At 41.6% G+C, this 7,461-nt stretch overlaps 1 pseudogene; it reads right to left on the reverse strand.

The window, feature by feature from the left end:
• On the reverse strand, positions 4,660–5,635 carry LOC110259720 (annotated as a pseudogene).

The raw sequence follows: 7,461 nt of genomic DNA on the forward strand, positions 1-7,461 counted from the left end.
TTCTCCATTCTTCCTTTCTTTCTTTTCTTTCTTTTTTTTTTTTTTTTTGTTTTTTTGGCTGGATGATCTCCTCTTATTATCTGCTTGAGATTTTTTTTTTTTTTTTCATTTTTTGTGAATGCAATATTTGGTTTTGGCTTGTGGTTGCCCTGTTTTTTAAGTCTGCTAACCCCTTCCCATAAATGTGTGTTTTAGCCTGATGGTCCTGTAAGTTCAAACACTTCATTACTATATTAAAATTAAGAAGAGAAACATACAAACAAACAAAAAGGGTTATTTACTTCCTAACATCCCTTGCCCACATTTTATGGTTTTGATGACTATTTTTTATTTTTTTCTTTTTAATTTTATTTTGTTTGAAGCATGTTCATGATTAAATCGTTATGCTGGCTTATTTGAGTGACTGCTCTCTGATTGCGGTTTCCTCAGTCCTAGTTCTTCCTCTTCTTCTTCTTCTTTTTTTTTCTTTTCTATTTTCTTCCCTTTCCTTCCTTTCTTTTTGGTTTAGAGAAGCCCTTTCACTATTTCTTTTAGCCTGGGTTTTGTGTTGCTGTATTCTTTAAGTTTTTGTTTGTTGGAAAAAAATTTTATTTCCCCTACTATTTTAAATGATATTCTTGCTGGATAGAGTATTCTAGGTTGCATATTTTTTCCTTTGAGCACTTTAAATATCTCTTGCTATTCCCTCCTGGCCTGTAGTGTTTCTGTAGAGAAATCAGCTGATATTCTTATGGGGGTTCCCTTGTAGGTAACCTTCTGTTTTTCTCTTGCTGCCTTTAGGATCCTCTCTTTATCACTAACTTTTGCCATTTTTATTATGATATGTCTTGGTGTGGGTCTGTTTGGGTTCAGTTTGTTTGGGGCCCTCTGTGCTTCTTGTATCTTGAACCCAGTATCCTTTAGATTTGGGAAGTTTCCATCGATAATTTCTTCAAATATATTTTCCATCCCCTTATCTTTTTCTACTCCTTCTGGAATTCCTATTATGTGTGGATTGGCCCACTTTATATTATCCCATAGGTCTCTTATATTGCTTTCCAGTTTTTGATTTGGTTTTCTGTCTGTTGACCGGATTGAGTGATTTCCATTATTCTATCTTCCATATCACTGATTCTTTCTTCTGCATTATTAATTCTGGTTTTTACTGCCCCTAGTTCAGTTTGCATCTCTGCACATGAATGTTCTAGTTTTTCTTGGCTCCTCCTTATATTTTCTAGTTCCTTTCTGAGGGTGTCTGCATTACTGTTCATATCTTCTCTTAATTCCTTCAGTATTTTCACTATTTCTCTTTTGAACTCCAGGTCTGTCTGACTGCAGAGATCGGTTTCATTGTTGACTGTTTTAGATGAGTTCTCCTGTTGGTTTGACTGGGGGTGGTTTCTCTGCTTCTTCATCTTGCTTGTTGTTTTCTTTCTCCTGAGGGAGTTGTACTCTCCGTGATTGGGCAGTATTTGCCTTGTCTCTGCCGTGGAATATTTCTGAGGGCTGGCGTTGTTGGTCAATCTTTTTTGAGGCATTGTATCTTTTCTGGAGTGTTGATGGGGCTAAGAGTGTTTCTTTGAAGCAGAGGAGGACTTCCTGAGGGCAGACAGGCCTGGGAGGTCCACACCACGATGGTAGCAGATTTCACTTGGTCATGCAGAGCTTGCTCTGGTGTTTTTAGGCTGTGGGGTTTTTGCAGGGGATTGGCGGTGTTGGGCAGCTGTTCCTCAGGAGTGCAGCACGTCCTGGGGGCTGGAGAAGCTATCTGGCTCACTGACAACCTAAGAGGCTCTTCCCTAGGGCAGCCCAACTCAGAAGGACAGCCTGAGAATGTAGGCGGATCTTTTCACAGTCTGGCCGAGCTTGTTGCAGCTTTTCTGGGCTGCAGGGGGTCCTGCCTGGAGCTGGCAGTCCTATGCAGCTGGTCCACTAGGTCTCAGCACCCCCTGGGGGCTTGGGCGGGTAGCAGGGCCGTTGGAAACCCAAGAGGCTCCTCCCTGGGGCAGCCCGACTCAGAAAAACCGTCGGAGATCTTTTCCCGAACCGGCCAGGCTTGTTGCAGCTTTTCTGGGCTGCAGGGGGTCCTGCCTGGAGCTGGCAGTCCTATGCAGCTGGTCCACTAGGGCACCCCCTGGGGGCTTGGGCGGGTAACAGGGCCGTTGGAGACCCAAGAGTCTCCTCCCCGGGGCAGCCCAACTCAGAAACACTGTCCAAGAATTAGGCCAATCTATTCACGGCCTGGCTAGGCTTGTTCTAGCTTTTCTGGGCTGCAGGCCTTTTCTCGGGGGCTGGTGGTGTTTGGTGCTGCTCTGCGGAAATGTAGCCCCTCCAAAGGGCAAGCAGACCTGTGCAGGGACAGCCCCTGCGGTGGTAGGCTTCAGGCAATTGTTGAGGCCAGCCCTCCTGGATGGCAGGCAGCCCCTGGTATGGCGAGAGCGTAGGGGGTGGCGGTGGTGGGGGGAGGGGATGCACTGGGAAGCACAGCTTTCAGCCAGCTAGCGGGCCTGTAAGCTTGCTGTGGCGTGGGGAGTATTCTATGGGGACCCACCCCTTCTTCTCTCCCTTCCCCAGCACGGGCGCAGACCAGTCTCTTCTCCCAGGTTCCTTCTGATGCGGCTTTCCACTTCCCCGCCCCTAGAGTATTGTTCCCTTCCCCTGCGACAGCTTTGTTTTCTAATCTCCCAGGCAGTCTCTGCCCCGTCAAATGGTTTCTAGACCTCCCAAGCAGTTTCCGCTCTGCCCCACACCCCCAGCCCGTTCTCAGGGTCTAAACTCTGGAGCCGAGATCTCGGTGCCCAGCCCCCACCCAGGTGTCCCCCAGCCCTTTCTCAGGGACTAACCTCTGGAGCCGAGGATTCGGTGCCCAGCCCCCACCCAGGCGTCTCAATTTTTGGTGACTGTGCCCGTAGTTCAGATGGTCTGTTCGGTTCTTGATCAGCTTTTCCGTACTCCAACTTACTGCTACACTCTTCTCTGCATCTGGAGATTCCTCCGGTTTGTTTGATCTTTCCCCCGGTAGGTGACTTTCCAGGGTGCAGGATCCCTTTCTCCTCCGCAGTTCCCTTTCGGGAGCGCCTGTCCTGCTCAGATTCACCTTCTCTCATTCTCCTCTTTTCTCCCGTTCTGCCCAGTAATGTCACGAACTTCTTGCCGTTATTGGAGTTTAGGTTCCTCTGCCAGCGATTGGTTGCTGTTCTGTGCGAGTCATTTATTCTGTAGATGTGCTTTTTTTGTTGTGTTTGTGGGAGAGGGCAAGCGTGTCCCCCTACTCCTCCACCATCTTGTCCTCTCTTTCTCTCTTGTATATTTCAAGAGAAACTTATACAACCCTCACATTCAGTAAAGGATCAAATTTGGAACATAAATTGTACCAAAAGAGTACCATTATAAGTATATACCCATAGTCAAAGCCTTCCTAAAGTCAAAGAAAAAAAAATCAGAAGTAGAATTATGTCTCCATATTCTGTCACTGTTAGAAGGATCTAGGGGAACATATGGTAAGAATTCAAAGTATAATACTGAAAGGTTGAACATTTGTTCTTTACAACATTAAGATTCTGTATTATTGGATCTGGTACTTTCTGCTGAGTCAGGAAGAACAATAAGTTGAAGGTCCATGAAATGACAGATGTGACCAAAGTGTCTAATAAACACCACTATTTGAAAGAGATCAGTTTGGCTCTTTGGAAGAGCCTGTCAGGCTGCGGATGTAAGCGTTTAAAAGTGTAAATAGAAAAGTTTTGTCTGGATATATGTCCAGGAGTGGGATTGCTGGGTCATATGGTAGTTCTATGTATAGTTCTCTAAAGTACCTCCATACTGATCTCCATAGTGGTTGTACCAACTTACATTCCCACCAACAGAGCAGGAGAGTTCCCTTTTCTCCACACCCCCTCCAGCATTCGTTATGTGTGGACTTATTAATGATGCCCATTCTGACTGGTGTGAAATGGTATCTCATGGAAGTTTTGATTTGCATTTCTCTAATAATCAGGGATGTTGAACATTGCTTCATGTGCTTGTTGGCCATCTGTATATCTTCCTTGGAGAACAGTCTATTCAGGTCTTTTGCCCATTTTTCCATTGGGTTGTTGGCTTTTTTGCTGTTGAGTTATATAAGTTGTTTGTATATTTTAGCTGTGTAGCACTGGGAACTATGTCTGGTCACTTATGATGGGGCATGGTAATGTGAGAAAAAAGAATGTATACATGTATGTGCAACTGGGTCACCATGCCGTACAGTAGAAAAAAATGTTTTGGGGAAATAACAATTGATTACAATTTTAAAAAATAAAAAAATTAAAAAATAAAATTAAAAAAAAACTAATTCCAGAAAAAAAAAGTGTAAATAGCCATAAACAGAGAAGACCAGAAGTCAACATGGGGGCAGGAAAAACAGATCAAAACTACTGTTAGGCAGGCAAAAGGGGCAGAGACTCAGTAGTGAAAAACATCCGAGGCAATGGATCTGCATGCCTGTTGATACCTGGTGCTGTTTAATTCTCTACATAAAATTGACTGGACACTAATCAGGGTATGTGTTTACAGTATTTATTTTCCTGAAGGAAACTAATACCAATTCATATGAAAAGATTATATTAACACCACAGTATGAAATGTTATTCTCCAGGGATTTCGAATTCAATCTAAACTATGAAGAAAATTTTGAAACTTCACTCATCTTTTGACATCTGAGATCAACTTCTTGCTCTATAGCATCCTCATGGCATTTTTTCACTTCTGCATCCTCAGTGTATAAACCAGAGGGTTGATCAAAGGGCTTCCAATTGTATAAAAGACAGTTATCATCTTATCCATGGAGAAGGTGGTTGCAGGGCGTGTGTATATAAATATGCAAGGACCAAAGAACAAGATGACCACGGTGATGTGGGAGATGCAGGTGGAGAGGGCTTTTTTCCTCCCTTCTGCACTGTGGTTTCTCAGAGAATACAAGATGATGACATAGGAGACCATCAGCATGACAAAACTCACTGTACAGATGGCTCCACTGTTGGACACCAAGAGTAGGTTGGTCACATAGGTGTCTACACAGGCAAGTTTCAGCAAAGACTCCAGGAAACAAAAACAGTGATAGATCACATTGGGACCACAGAAAGGTAAATTCAAGGCTAGAAAATTCTGAGCTGAAGAATGCACACAGCATCTGACCCAGGCCACAGCCATCAGCACACCACAGACTCGATGGCTCATGACGGTCGTGTAGTGCAGGGGCTTACAGATGGCCACATAGCAGTCAACAGCCATGAGGATAAAGATGAAGATCTCCAGGCAGCCAAATACATCAGATGAAAAGGCTTGGATCATGCATTCACTGAAAGATAGTGGTCTTCTTCATGAGGCATCCACAGTCATTCTAGGGGCTATGGAAGTAGAGGGGAGGATATCAGATAAGGAAAAGTGGAAAAGGAAGAAATGCATTCGACTCCCAAGTACCTGACTGGTCTTGGTGGTAGTAATAATGAGCAGGTTCCCCAGTAATGTCCCCAAATAGAAAATCAAGAAAGTGACAAACATGATTTTCTTCCTAACAGGATCCTGAGTCAACCCAAGTAGAATGAACTCAGTCACATTATTGTTCAGCCGCATGATTTCATAAATGAGGAGAAAGGATGAGTGAAATGGATTATCTGCAAAAAATAAATTACTGTATGTTGTGGTATATGATATGATGAAATATTTTAAGTAAATATAAATATTGCTTATTAGGTATATTCTAGCTGTGGTTTCCTAATAATGTATTTGTTCATTTCTTCTTAATAATAACACTTTGTTCTTCAATTTGTAATGAGCATTTCATAGGGTCATTATGAGTCTCATATAAGCTTGTGAATGTTAAACTTTCCTACAAAACTAGTTAAACACACTTCTACATTAGGAAACAAACTTTGCTAGCTCATTTGATTTTTTTCTTTACAAATCCAGGGAAAACACTATGGTGCTTGAAACCAGAGGTTCTATTCTGTGGGCTCCAGGCATTCCTCATACTGCAAGTGATCTGATGATTAATATGTATATGGAACTCTTTGTACAAACAATATGTATCTCTTATTTGTCAAATTCACTTCCATTTATTTTTAATTCATATTAGTAAAAGACATATCTTAAAGGAAACAATTTATTGAAACAATTTTGTTTACCAAGTATTTATTGATTAGCTTTTACATACTAGGCTCTCTGTTTGTCACTTTTCATAACTCAGCTTTTAATTCATATAATAATTCTACAAAATTGGTATTAAAAATGGAATTTTGTAGAAAAAGAAACTGGAACTCACAGAAGTTAAGCTGCTTGCCTAGGTTATACATTTAATAATTTCAGTACTGAGAACTGTACTAAAACTGTTTAATTCCATAGTTTGTTCTCATTCCACACATTTTCCTTATTCTATGCTAAATTGAAAACCAAAAAAAAAAAAAAAAGTTGGAGTTCCTATCGTGGCTCAGCAGTTAGTGAACCCAACTAGCATCCATGAGGACATGGGTTTGATCCCTGGCCTCACTCAGTGGGTTAAGGATCTGGGGTTGCCATGAGCTGTGTGGTGTAGGTAGCAGATGTGGCTCAGATATGGCATTGCTGTGGCTGTGGTGTAAGCTGGCAGCTACAGTCTGATTGGACCCCTAGCCTGGGAACTTCCATATGCTACAGGTGCAGCCCTATAAAGACAAGAAGACAAAAAAAAAAAAAAAAAAAAGAAAAAAAGAAAAAAAGAAATCCAGGGAGTACCAGAAAGTGATGATAATAATGAAAAATGTTTCTAATAGATTAGTAATGCTATCTCAGGTTGTGGTGTCTAGAATTTACAGTAATGTTGAAATCCCAATAGCTATAGGATATACAGGGAAACATTTTCACATTTTCAGTAATTTTTTTAAAAAATAAGAATTTCAAGCTAAATCTGTGCAATTATATTTGAGAATAATTACTGAAAATGATAGTTTTAATCAGAGGCAGCAATGCTCATATCAGACAATATAAAATTTAAAATATTCTATAAAAAAAGACAAAGGAGGGAATTATTTAATGATAAAGGATTCATACAAGAAGATATTATAATATTAATATTTCTGCACCCAATTTAGGAGCACCTAAATATATCAAGCAGGTATTAACAGACTTAAAGGTAGAAATTGAAAATAATACAGTAATAGTAATGGACTTAAATTGGAAGAATTAATATTGTTACAATATCCATACTATCCAGAGTTCCTGTTGTGGCTCAGTGGTTAACGAATCTGACTAGGAACCATGCAGTTGTGGGCTCGATCCCTGGCCTCGCTCAGTGGGTTAAGGATCTGGTGTTGCCGTGAGCTGTGGTGTAGGTCGCAGATGTGGCTCAGATCCCGTGTTGCTGTGGCTCTGGTGTAGACCAGTGGCTACAGCTCCATTTAGCCCCCTAGCCTGGGAACTTCCACATGCCGTGAGTGTGGCCCTAAAATGACAAAAGACAAAAAAAAATGC

This window comes from Sus scrofa, chromosome 2, assembly GCF_000003025.6.
Source record: "Sus scrofa isolate TJ Tabasco breed Duroc chromosome 2, Sscrofa11.1, whole genome shotgun sequence".
Lineage (NCBI taxonomy): Eukaryota > Metazoa > Chordata > Mammalia > Artiodactyla > Suidae > Sus > Sus scrofa.